The sequence below is a fragment of the Stegostoma tigrinum genome, chromosome 11, assembly GCF_030684315.1.
Source record: "Stegostoma tigrinum isolate sSteTig4 chromosome 11, sSteTig4.hap1, whole genome shotgun sequence".
Taxonomy (NCBI): domain Eukaryota; kingdom Metazoa; phylum Chordata; class Chondrichthyes; order Orectolobiformes; family Stegostomatidae; genus Stegostoma; species Stegostoma tigrinum.
In genome coordinates this window covers 12197178-12210797 of record NC_081364.1, presented here as the reverse complement: position 1 = coordinate 12210797, position 13620 = coordinate 12197178, and the positions used below count along the sequence as shown (strand labels likewise).

The following is a 13620-nucleotide window of genomic DNA, read 5'->3' as shown; positions in this document are numbered from 1 at the left end:
TCTAGGTAGCTGTGGGAGTCGGTGGACTTGAAATGGACATCAGTTACAAGCTGGTTGCCTGAGATGGAGACTGAGAGGTCCAGGAAGGTGAGGGATGTGCTGGAGATGGCCCAGGTGAACTGAAGGTTGGGGTGGAAGGTGTTGGTGAAGTGGATGAACTGTTCGAGCTCCTCTGGGGAGCAAGAGGTGGTGCTGATACAGTCATCAATGTAACGGAGGAAGAGGTGGGGTTTGTGGCCTGTGTAGGTGCGGAAGAGGGACTGTTCCACGTAACCTACAAAGAGGCAGGAATAGCTGGGGCCCATGCGGGTGCCCATGGCCACCCACTTAGTCTGTAGGAAGTGGGAGAAATCGAAAGAGAAGTTGTTGAGGGTGAGGACGAGTTCGGCTAGGCGGATGAGGGTGTCAGTGGAGGGGGACTGGTCGGGCCTGCGGCACAGGAAGAAGCGGAGGGCCTTGAGGCCATCTGCATGCGAAATACAGGTGTATAGGGACTGGACGTCCATGGTGAATATGAGGTGTTGGGGGCCAGGGAATTGGAGGTCCTGGAGGAGGTGGAGGGCGTGGGTGGTGTCATGGATGTATGTAGGGAGTTCTTGGACCAAAGGGGAGAAAATGGAGTCCAGATAGGTGGAGATGAGTTCGGTGGGGCAGGAACAGGCTGAGACAATGGGTCGACCAGGGCAAGCAGGTTTGTGGATTTTGGGAAGGAGATAGAAACGGGCCATGCGGGGTTGAGGAACAATGAGGTTGGAGGCTGTGGGTGGGAGGTCCCCTGAGGTGATGAGGTCATGAATGGTGTTGGAGATGATGGTTTGGTGCTCGGGTGTGGGGTCATGATCGAGGGGGCGGTAGGAGGTAGTGTCGGAGAGTTAGCGTTTGGCCTCGGCGATGTAGAGGTCAGTGCGCCATACTACCACTGCGCCGCCCTTGTCAGCGGGTTTGATGGTGAGGTTGGGGTTGGAGCGGAGGGAGTGGAGGGCTGCCCGTTCTGCAGGGGAGAGGTTGGAGTGGGTGAGAGGGGTGGAGAGGTTCAGGCGGTTAATGTCTCGATGGCAGTTAGAGATGAAGAGGTCGAGGGAAGGTAGGAGGCCTGGGGGTGGTGTTCAGGAGGAGGACTTGTGTTGGAAGCGGGTGAAGGGGTCAGTGGAGGGAGGGTCAGGTGGTATACTGCATCCATTGTACCCGGTGTGGCTTCGTCTACATTGGGGAAGCCAAGCGGAGGCTTGGGGACCGCTTTGCAGAACACCTCCGCTCGGTTCGCAATAAACAACTGCACCTCCCAGCCACAAACCATTTCCACTCCCCCTCCCATTCTTTAGATGACATGTCCATCATGGGCCTCTTGCAGTGCCACAATGATGCCACCTGAAAGTTGCAGGAACAGCAACTCATATTCCGCTTGGGAACCCTGCAGCCCAATGGTATCAATGTGGACTTCACCAGCTTCAAAATCTCCCCTTCCCCCACCGCATCCCAAAACCAGCCCAGTTCGTCCCCTCCCCCCACTGCACCACACAACCAGCCCAGCTCTTCCCCTCCACCCACTGCATCCCAACACCAGTCCAACCTGTCTCTGCCTCCCTAACCTGTTCTTCCTCTCACCCATCCCTTCCTCCCACCCCAAGCCGCACCTCCATCTCCTACCTACTAACCTCATCCCACCTCCTTGACCTGTCCATCTTCCCTGGACTGACCTATCCCCTCCCTACCTCCCCACCTATCCTCTCCTCTCCACCTATCTTCTTTTCTCTCCATCTTCGGTCCGCCTCCCCCTCTCTCCCTATTTATTCCAGAACCCTCACCCAATCCCCCTCTCTGATGAAGGGTCTAGGCCCAAAACGTCAGCTTTTGTGCTCCTGAGATGCTGCTGGGCCTGCTGTGTTCATCCAGCCTCACATTTTATTATCTTGGATTCTCCAGCATCTGCAGTTCCCATTATCACTGATAGCTTACTTTGTCCATTTACAGGACGTGGGTCAGAATTTTTTGCCCTTTATTTTGCTCAGTGGTCTGCTAGGCCAATACTCAGGGTGAGCCACGTTACTGTGGGTTTAGAGCCAAACTAGATATAAGGACAGTAGCTTCATTTCTCTAAAAGACATGAAGTGAGCCATTCTTCTTAGACTAATCCGATCCTTACTTGGGTATCATTATGCCAGCGTTTTTTTAACTTAAATTTCGCTAAATTTGTAAAATTTCCATGCAACTTCAGATGTGAAATTCGAACTGTATCTGGATCACTGCTCCTGCAGTTAAATAGCCACCATCCACCGTTATCTGTTAGTTGGCTCATTTTGTTTCCGGCCCTGCTGAGGCAATTCAATGTCAATCTGAATTGATTTATCAAAGCTGGTCCAAGTTTTGCAGGGAAATAAATGTGGGACTGAACGTTTCGCTAGAAAACTCTCCTGAAACGACATCAGCCAGAAGTTATCAGCGATTTTCTCTGCATCTATAGCCGGTGGGAAATTTAAGTCTAATAATGAAATTGTCTACGCAAACAATTGATGCGTCAATTTCCTGAAGACACCTTTGACGTATGTTGTCAATTGCTGCTACAACAACCACAAAAAAACTACTAGACTGAGATATTTACTAACGTCTACTCCTTTTAGTTTCACTTATCTCGACTGGGAATATATTTTCACAACACTCTGTTCTGCAGAAGGTTTTTGGGTGAAAGCTTCAACTGGATACTCTTGAGGCATCTGGCTAGCCGCTGTCAGGAAAGGTTTGGCAGAGAACTCGAGATGGCGGCTGCCTGCGAGAAGAGATTTTATGGGTTTTCCGCCAAGCTTCTCAATGGCGATGTCCTACACTTCTCCAAACTCAAAGGGAAGGTGGTGTTGATTGTAAACGTTGCCTCTCTTTGAAACTCGACCAACAGGGATTACCATCACTTGAACGAGCTCCAGAAGTGTTTCGGCAATCAGGGGTTCGTCGTGATCGGTTTTCCCTGCAACCAATTCGGTTACCAAGTACGTTTGGTTGTTCGCTGGTCGGGGGGCGTCCATTACTTTTTAAAAAATGTCAATTGTCCCAGTCATTCCCGGCCCCGTATATTAATTTATTTGTGTTCTCTTGTAAAAACCTCGAACTTTCTCTTGTTGGATAAGCCTTAATCACAAAGCCTCAGTGGTCCCTATTACGTAAGGTTTGGACACTTTAAAGCTAAATTAAGTTTTACTATTCTGTTTGTTAATTATATTCGTTTTCGATTCTGTGCATCAGAAGTAAGATCAAACTTGGTATTTTATCATGACGGCTGTTTTATTTTTAAGAGTTTATTTTCGTTCTGAAGTTGCATGTATCGTATTCACATGGTGTGTTTAACTTTATATATAAATCTGCTCGGCCTCGATGAAACTACGTTTGCCATTTGTATTAAAAGTGCAAAGTAGGAAAACTCCGTTTCCCATTCTGACCCAAAGCGTCCAATGGCGATGTGGTTATCTCTACTTCGCGCAGGTGTGGGTGGCTCAGCGAAGGGAAGAGAAAAAATTTTCGAGAAGGCACGGTATCTTTGTACAGCTTTATAGCAAGTGTCCAAGTCTATTACGTATAATTAATTGCAGTCGAGACTTACAAACGATTGAAAGTGGGATTCTCACTTCTCTAGAACTCAATGTTTTGTTTCAGTGTTTTTAGGTTTTCGACAGGCTTCAGTGGTGCAACAATAGAATCTCTACCTTTGAGGGAGACATGATATTAACGTGTTATGAATTATATCTGGAACAGATTGATTAAAATTACGCCTAAACCCAATCCCTGGCACTGCAATGTGAGATTTGACTTTCATAGAGCTCTCGTAGGGCAATGGTAGACTCTCTACTTTTGAGCTAGGGGGTCAGGTTTCAACACTCATCTTCCGGGACGTGTGAAGAAAAATACCCCCAGCTTCTGAGAAACATACATGGCAACAAGCCATCCTTTGAAAGGATATTGGAACTAAGCAGGGGATGGTTGTGAAATAAAACTTGCCAAAAATTAGCAATCAAAATGTCAAAATGCTGCAATTGAGTTTGAGCAGCCTCGCAGTTGTCCAGCTAATTAAATAATCCAGCAGATGATGCACCAAGTGCTAGTTTTACAGTTGACATTGTTTTACCAATGGTTTTGCAGGAGAACAACGATAATAGTGAGATTCTCAATGCCTTGAAATATGTCCGCCCAGGCAATGGTTTTGAGCCAAACTTCTTAATGACTGAAAAAACCCTTGTGAATGGAGGCAATGCAAATCCAATCTTCACTTTTCTGAAGGAGAGGTTGCCTGAACCTCATGATGAACCATACACCTTAATAAATGATCACAAATTCATCGTTTGGAGCCCAGTCCTTCGGAATGATATCTCCTGGAACTTCGAGAAATTTCTCATCGGGGCAGATGGAGAGCCCTTCAAGCGCTACAGTAAACGTTTTGTTGTCACCGATATCGCAGATGACATCAGATTGCTTCTGCAAAAGGTCTAAAATTAGAGAACTTCTAAAGTTTAAAAATATGTACTATCTGTATGATGTTAAATTATGGTGGTATGTTAATGTTTGGCAGGGTTGGTAATTTGGTTCATTCAAGAGTCCAATTATGAAGTGTTATAAAATTGTCACTTGGGACACAGGGGCAGAATTTTCCCATCACACAAAAAAAACACTCATTCTCTCCAGTCAGGGCAGGTTACATCTATTCGATGCTCTGTAGTTCTGGTAAAGCCGATGGTCAGGATGGGGATGATAAGCACTCCCCATATGATGTGTGCTGGGGTGCAGCATCAGATCTCTGTCATCAAGAAGGAAGGTAAGATCTTGATAGAGTCTACCGGGGAAAGAGAGCACCAGTTGGGAACACATCTTGGTTATGGAAAAGGAGCTGGTGGCCTGATGTGGGAAGGAATCCTTGAGGAAGATGTTGTGTTCCTTGCTTCCCCCTCCCCCAGCCCAACTCATGCCAGAGGATGAACTGCCCCTTCCTGTCTTTGCTGCTGAACTTCTCCCAATAACTTCAATATTGGCCAGGAGTTGGCTACTTAAGGGTCTCAATTGCAGCAATGTGCCCATTTCCTATTACATTGCCAACAGGCTGGGGACAAAATCTAAGAGCCACGAGGGAAATTTAGAGGTGGGATCTATAAAGTCCTGCGAATGGATCCGCTACATTGTTTTTATGGTATTCTAATGAGTTTCTTCCTTGTTTTAGAAATGCACAACTGGCAAACGAAAAAGGCGCAGATGTTCTCCATATACCTAAAAGAAGACCCTGTGCTGATTCCTGTGAATCAAACATTTATACTGTTAGACATTTTACTATGTGATGGTGCTTTTTGAAAGGTTAACCAAAGAGCACTTGATGTATCTTGTAAAAGACTAACATGTTACACCACAACCAATGGAAAGGGCGCTCTTGAAATAAATCAGTTCTGATAAAAAGATACTACCTCTGGCACTAGTTACTTTGGCACAAAATTATGCTGTATATTTTTCTTGCATTAGTACAAATTCTTGTTTTGTTTTGTTTATTAAAAGGATAAATGTTTGTTTACTGGTTAGGAAGTAATCTAGCACTTGGGAAATAAGTTATCATACGATCCTGCATGTTTAACCAATATTGTTTATTCACAAAACTGTTAATTCAGCGTTTGGAACTGTTTTACATATCTACAATCCTCTCTGGAACATATTACATGACATTTAATATAAGGTGTAATTAATACATTCGTCAACATTTTTAAAAATAGGTATGTGTTCATTGTCATATTAAGCTTGGATTATTTAAAACTTGAAACTTTTCACATATCTCATTAAACTGGCAACAAATTAAACATAATAGTGGTGAATTGCTGAATAACTTGTGACAGTATCTAGATTTCATTTCAGAGGTGTTAATTATCAATGAGAAACCATCTTTACATGAAGCATAGGGCAAGGCTTATATTTCACGAAGCAATCAGAACCATGTGTTTTTTTTTATATTCTGTTTTGTTCTCAATGCAACCAAAGTGCAAATTTGCAGCTATACTTAACTTTTCCATTTTTTTCCCACAGGCAAAGCATTAGTCAAGAGCAGAATGGTATTCCTGTTTTTAAAATTCCCACTCCAACATTCTCCAGAATCATTGTTTATTTTTTGAGTCATTCAGTTTATTTAGTTCTTTCAACAGATGTTTCTGCTCTTGCAAAAAGCTGAGAAAGTATTTCAGCTGGAAGACAATTTTAAATAGATTGTCCTCTTAACATCCAGACCAGTCAGATATGATATTGGGGTATACTAAATCCTTTAACTGGCCACTTTATATTTATATTATAGGTGCTTATAATTCATAATCTTTTCACCAAGTTGTAATCTTCCTCCAAGTCCAAGACAATATTAATCAGGTTGTCATCATCTGAGACTCTGTATTTTCCAATCTGTGGCTCTTTCTTTATTGGGCTATAGGGTGGATCTGCAAAGAATAAGGCTAGTGTGTCTTCTGCAGATATGGACCCAGCAGACTGAGAAGGAGATAGACAGGATTCACTGAAAGGTTCCAATTTTCCTGCTAAGGCCTCAAGTGTTCGAATGCTGGTGCTTTCTTAAAATACAAGGCATTAGTTAAGTGCAGGAGAAAAACAATAAATCAAGTCATCAAAGATGCCTACTGTGATGAAAGATGTGATCTAGATATATAAGTCATTTTTTAAAAATTTGAATTTCAAAATAGTGGCACATAGTTATTGGTTACTTTTGTGAGGGGCCATTTTAAAAAAAAAGACAAGGTCGGACAGTTCTTCATGAACAGTGATTTAATCCAGTTTGTGCCAGAGAACAGGTGATCATGAATTCTTGTAGTGTTAGCAGAATCCAATATTTATGCTAAAATACCAATTAAGTGCTTGAGAAACTCAGGTCTGGCAGGACTTGTGGAGAGAGAGAGAAACAGAGTTAATGTTTTAAGCCCAATATGATTCTTTCCTTCTGTTTTTTTTAACTTCAAATTTCATCCACAACATTTTGATTTTACTTAAGAAGTATAGGCTGTTAGGTTTTATGACAGCATATACATTGGCATTATTTTTAGCTCAGAATAATCAATGATTGATTTTAGTTTAGAAAACCTAAAGATTGAATGGTTTTAGGGCCATTTGGAATGAACTGGTTTGAGTTAGAAGCAAGGATGGCTTCTCTCCTAAAAAGATTTTATAAGTTATATCTTTTATAAGGGAATAAGTTATATCTGCAGAAGCTTAATTAGTGCAGCTTCTACATTTTGAAAGTTTGGTTAGAAATCTGGAAATTATCCAAAGCTGAGAAAGTTTAAGCTCCCAGTTTTGAGGGTATTTAAGTAAGAAGATTCCATTGATCATAGGAAAGAAACTAGGGAGAATCAATTTGGTAGAACTTAAAATTTTGACATAGGGTCACTTCTCTGAATTTGAATTTCTATAAATGGATGGTGCTACTGTGCTTTAAGATCTTTCTAACAGTTAAATATTTAGATAGCTTGATTTTTATTTACTTGTTTAATAAATTTCTGTTATTATTAAAGACATTTTACTGCTTTGTATACTCTGTTTCAGGATCTGACCATCACATTAACTAAAATTTTTAAAAAATATGATCCATAAAGTCAGCTTTCATTCTAAGATTTGACTTATCCAGATGTACTATTAACTAGAATCAAATCAAGAAGGGGGTTCAACTGGGATTTTAATCATTTAATTTCAGGAAAATTTTCATTCTTTTTAAACACAAGCACTTATGGAAATGCTGGATATTAATTGAGAGTGTTGTTATGTTTATTGCATGGATTGAATTTTCAAAATGGCTTTGAATGTTGCTAAGTGTTTCTTGAAAGTGAAGATTTAACAGTGGAATATTTGTAATCTTTTACAAAGGCTAAAGTGAGAGAGTTAACAGATAAATTGGAAGTGGATTTAAAAGCAGGGTCATTTAAGGAAAAGATGTTTAAAATGATTATCCAACATTAGAATTAGAAAAAGGGAAGCCTGAAATTGGGATGTTACAGCCAGAATTAGCTAAGATACAGTTAGAAATGGAAGAAGAAAGGAAAAGAGAAATAAGAAGTCTCGATTTAGAAGGAAAAGAGAAATTGAAAGGAGGAGAAAATAAAAGAGCAATGGAAAAGAAAATGGAGCTAAGAAAGATTGAACACTGAAGAGACAGATAATTCAGACAATATGACTTTGCCAGCAAAAAGTTTAAAAGAAAGAAGAGGTAGTATCTTGGAGGATGATACCGATTTTACTGATGGGACTTAACTAAAAATCTGCACTTAGTACTTAAACTTATGGAGGATGGAGTTGAAGGATATTTCACCTAATTTGAAAACCTAGCTGGGCAGACAAGGTAGCCAAATGTTGTTTGGACTTTAACGTTATAGAGTGTTTTGACAGGTACAGCTATGACTGTGTATATACATTTGTCAGAAAGACAGACTGAAGATTTCTTATAGTGTTTATGATATCTGTAATCATTGAGTTTTTTTTTCAGTCGAACGGTTCAGCTGTGTTATTGATTGGAACAAGAGGGATTTGAACCCAGGCCTTGCTGGTTCAAAGGTAGGGACATTACCAGTGCAGTACAAGAACCCCTTACTCAATGCTTGTAAGCTCATCACTGAAGCTCATCAATTAAAATTTAGAACTACAAGAAAAAAAACAATTAGATGCGTAAATTTGCTAAAGAAATCCAAATGTAGTAGCTCAATGGTTTCAATCATTGAAATTGGAATAAATTTTGAGAATCTAAAGGAAATTATGACTATAGAAGACATCAGAAATTGCATTCCTGTGTATTCGGAAATATATTTAGATGAGCATTGTGTCAAAGATCTGAGAAGGAGCAGTTCTAGTAGACACCTATGATATTTCAATAAACAGTTACATGTGGGGATATGCTGATATGGAAGTTCACCTTGGAGAAATAGAAAATTTGTGGGATGGAGAAGGTACTAGTATTAGAGAACACACAGAAGAAAGCCAAAATAATTAAGGAGAAAGGTCAGAACCAAAAAATAATAATATAAAGAAAAAACATGGTTCCACTGTAATAAAACTGTACATACCAAAGACAATTGCTGGAAACTAAATGGGAAGCCAATTGCAGAGCTGGAATATCTAAGGAATCTTCAGAACAGTGGATTGCAGGAAAGGAAATAGATATTAAAACTGTAGCTGCAGTAGAAAAAAAGCTGTTTCCTTAGAATTTACTTTGTAGGCAGAGATAGCTATGGACAGACAAGAAGATTCTTCTTCCTATATTGATAAAGAGAATCAGACTTCAGGAGGCTTTGAACATTCATCTCAAAAGAACAGGTGTTTCCTTATACTCAATATCAAGGAGATAAACCAATAAAGATGTTGAGAGACTCTGCAGTGAGTCATTCATTTAAGGTGACTGATGATGGAGTGAGTGGTCTGGTGTGTGTGGTTGTAAACAATGGCAGGGTAGATTAGACTGAGGGACTGAAATCAGTGAGAGGGGAGTATGGGAGATCTTCCTGTTGTTGGTACAAATTACCTTGGCAGAGGGAAGAAGCTGATTGGTGACTACTAGCAAACCTTTCCACTGTTCTAATTTTAAATTGTAGTTTTATAGGTTATAGGATGCCAAGTCATCTCTACCAACTTGTGTGTACATTCTGTCCAATGTGTGAAGTCATGGACACATCTTCTGCTGCACAACCTTGAACTCTGAATTTCAGAATCTGAGCTGTGGTTGAAGTTACCATTGTGCTTTTGCAAGCCAGGAGACTATGTGGATAGCATGTTTAGGTCACATTGTGAGTAATAAAGGTGTACAAGTTTTGAGAGATTGAGTGATTGCTAGGTATTCCAAGAGCATCAGGCAAGCAATGCAGGAGTCTCCTGAGTCTTTTATGCTTACTGATTGGTATTCCATTTTGGCTATTGGTGAGGATGATAGCTCCTCAGGAGAGTACAGCCAAAGCTAAATCAGTGCCACTATGGGTGGCTCCTGTACACTGGGGTGGAGGAAGAATGTGATAAAGTTATGCTGTGGCAGTCACCAGACTGTTGCCAGTGTAAAGGATAGGAAAGGAATTGATAAGGTGGGGTTGTAGCATTATTGATGAAAGGATCAACAACAGCTGTGAAAAGGGTGGATAGTTTCTCTCGCAAAAAGGAAGTTTTCAGAGCATTTCAGGAAATAAGGTTCCTCAGCTGATGTTTAATATGTGTAGCTTCCAGAGCATCTGAAATTAGTTAGAAATCTGCAGGTTATTAAAAGCTGAGAAAGTTTAAGCTCACAGTCCACAGTTCACAGGCAAGAAATTGGGGAGAATCAGTTGCATGACCTTCAAGATATGAAATAGAAGGGTAATTTCTCTGGATTTGACTTTTTGGAATTGGATGGTATTAGGAAATAGTTTGAAAATTTTGTTTTGCTGAGTGTTAATTTTGGACTATATTGAGACAGTTTTTTAAAATTTATTTCTTATTTTATGTAATAAACCACCATTCTGTTGTGTAAAAAACTCTGTAGTCTTGTGTATGTACTATGTTTCATAACGTTGATGAAAATTTTAAAAGTACATATGATCTATCCAACAATCTTTCATTTTGGGATCTGACTTGTGCAGTAGTACCATCAGCTGGGATTTTAACAATGCATAAATATCTTTAAATTAATACATCATACCTTGCATCTATAATTTGAAAATAGTACTTTGACTAAAAGGTACTGTTCAAATGTAAGGTGAAGATAATTTTTTTGCAGGTTAGTATGATTTGATTGCAGTGATTATAAGAAACATGGGGAAGGCTGGAAAAGTGGCTTTAATGGAACAAGTGTAGGACTGGATACACTGTTCCCAAGGCTAAACACTAAAGCTTCAAAAAAGAAACTGAGTTGTTATGTTGCTAAGTTCAGTTAGTCGAATAAAGAGAGAGAGGCACAGCATCTTAGCCCCATATAAGGTTTATCCCATGCCATGTGAGAACACCAGGACACTTCTCTCATCCTGGACAACACCTTGTTCACAAAATATCATTAGCTGGAGGATTCCGATTTTGGAATTTGAGCAGCAGTTGGCATCACTGCAGTACATCTGCAAGATTGAGTGGTATGCAGACAGTATGTTTCTTGACAATGTCATTCCACTATTTAAGAATGGTCTGGCAGAGAGGAAACAATGACCAGCAGGTAGTCAAGGTGGATTGTCTAAATTCAATATAACCTATTTCTCAAGTTTGTATGGATGTAATATAGTTTGCCAAAACACTTCCCCAATTTTATCATAGCAAACTAAAATTTGTGAGGTATTTTGTGTTGTATAAAGCCTGTACTTAGTTCTCAAGATTCACAATCATGGATATAAAGTTGACCAAATGCATTCAGTAAGGTTTTTAATTAGATTTGTAGCTCAGGTTGTGGATATTGTGGTTGGTTGGCTCGCTGAGCTGGTTAGTTGTTCCACAGACGTTTCATGACAAGAACCCCTGCAAAGATTGCGACAAACATTACACTGGACAGACAGGAAGAAAATTAGCCACAAGAGGACATGAACATCAACGAGCAACAAAAAGACATGACCAATACTCACTCATCTCCATCCACATGGATGAGGAAAACCACCAGTTTGATTGGGACAACCCTAGGATCCTGGGACAGGCCAAGCAGAGACAAGCACAGGAATTCCTAGAGGCCTGGTTCTCCACAATGAAGGCCATCAACAAACACATAGAGCTTACCTACATAGACCCTACATGTACTCCACTGCAAAGGAAAACTGTAAGTGAGGTAACCCAGCTCAACGGACACAAGTTTAAATACCAGGCGGGAAAACACAACAGCGCTTCTTGGAGCTGCACTGATGATGTTACCCAGCAGGGTAATGAAACATCTATGGAACAATGAATCAGCTCAGCAAGCCAGCCAACCACAAAACACGTTCAGTGTTTGGCCTGCTTGTAACATGGCCTTACCATTTTTTTGATCTCATGCTTTGAAATATGACTTTTTTGAATGTATTGGTATGAAATGTCTTAGTTTGAGACATTTACAGTTGCTAATCTTAATTAAAATAGTGTATGAAGAAGACCCTTGGGAATAGTTTTTGTATACTAACAGTCAAATAGCCTAATTTTGCTGGGTGTTACTTAAATAATGAAGTGGTTCTGGCAATAAAGAACAATTACCTATAACTTCCAGAAGATTCTTCGTCAGTTCCTCACATGAATTGCTTGGAGAACTATTTCCCTGTGCTTCTAGACATGCATAATTGTTGGCTTCTTGTGAAGAACTTTTGAAAAAAGGACATGCATTTTTAAAAATTTAAGTGAATGCATGAGAAAAATAATGCTTATGAGTTCCTCAACACAATTTTTTGCTCACCACAGAGTACTGATTCTGTGTTAATTCAAATCACAAATATCAGGCCGACTTTTTGCAGTTCTTTGCTGACCAGCTCGGGACTCTGGTATTGTTGCATTGGGAAGGTTGCAGAAAGGGAATCTGGTGTCTCCCTCCTGCCATAACATGTTATCAATTGCGAAATCTTTGCACTGCGGCTACTAGGTGGTCACTTACGAACCCAATTAAAAGCCACCTCCCACCTCCACAGCCACAATGGACGTCGATAGTGTCATCTTTGATGAATGCTCCTTGATCTAAAAAGGTACCTCCCCTGGAGGCACTGTTTGTTGGGGGTTCTTGTCTGACTCTGGCTTGAATGGATAATTATTTTATTGAACAATCATATCAGTGGGTGCATTCTGATGACATTATAAATAAAACAAGTAATCAGTTAACATAATATAGACAATAATTAAAATAAAGTATGAAATAAAAGGATTACACAATTATGAACATTTAAATATTCAAATAATGACAATACATTGCAAAATGCAGGCTCCATAAATTTACAGAATAAAAGTTAAACAGCTACTGCGTTTCACATTTTGTATTAAGGTCTAAAAATCATATGTGGTCATGCTCAGGAAATCTTACACATCATTGAGGATTCCTCAGCATTGTCCTGCAATTTCATGGCATGGCAATTTCAATCTGCACCACTGCCAATCCACTGTTTGGATCAGCAGCTGTGGGGGAGGTGGGCATTATCATCATCAATTGGATGGCAGCCCAGCAAAATGCCACTTCTAAGGACCTAATCCTTGTCAGATCGGGGTAGCCCCTGTTTTTAAATGAGTAATGGGACTTCTTCAGAACTGACAAAATCCAACTCAAAATCTGATTGACCAAGACCAATGTATGAATTTTCCTTATCCCCTTGAACCTCTGTTGCTCCTGACATCATTGACCAGTTGATCGTCTTTGGCTGTCTTTCCTAAGTTCAAAGCAAAGATTTTTTTTCTGGTTTTGCTCTAATATCTAACCTAAATCCTACACTAATACCTTCTTTGCTTGCAGTGACTTCCAGCATTCTAGTGTCCATGCCTCTCCTTTTCCAACCTGCTAGTCTGATATCAGATTTTTGCATGAGCTAAAATGTCCTCTTGCTGAATATCAGCATGACCAAGAATTTGTCTCTTGGCAACATTTCTATGCTTCTTGGTATGACCTGACTACCACATCAACATTCTATATTCAGAAGGTGTGGAACTTTGGTGCAGTGCTTAACCCTGCACTTAGCTCCCTTTAAT

The 13620-nt window shown here is 40.3% G+C and overlaps 1 pseudogene; it reads left to right on the top strand.

Moving 5' to 3' along the window:
- The first annotated feature begins 2479 nt into the window (after positions 1-2479).
- Positions 2480-7223, top strand: LOC125460163 (glutathione peroxidase 1-like; annotated as a pseudogene).
- Positions 7224-13620: the final 6397 nt, after the last annotated feature.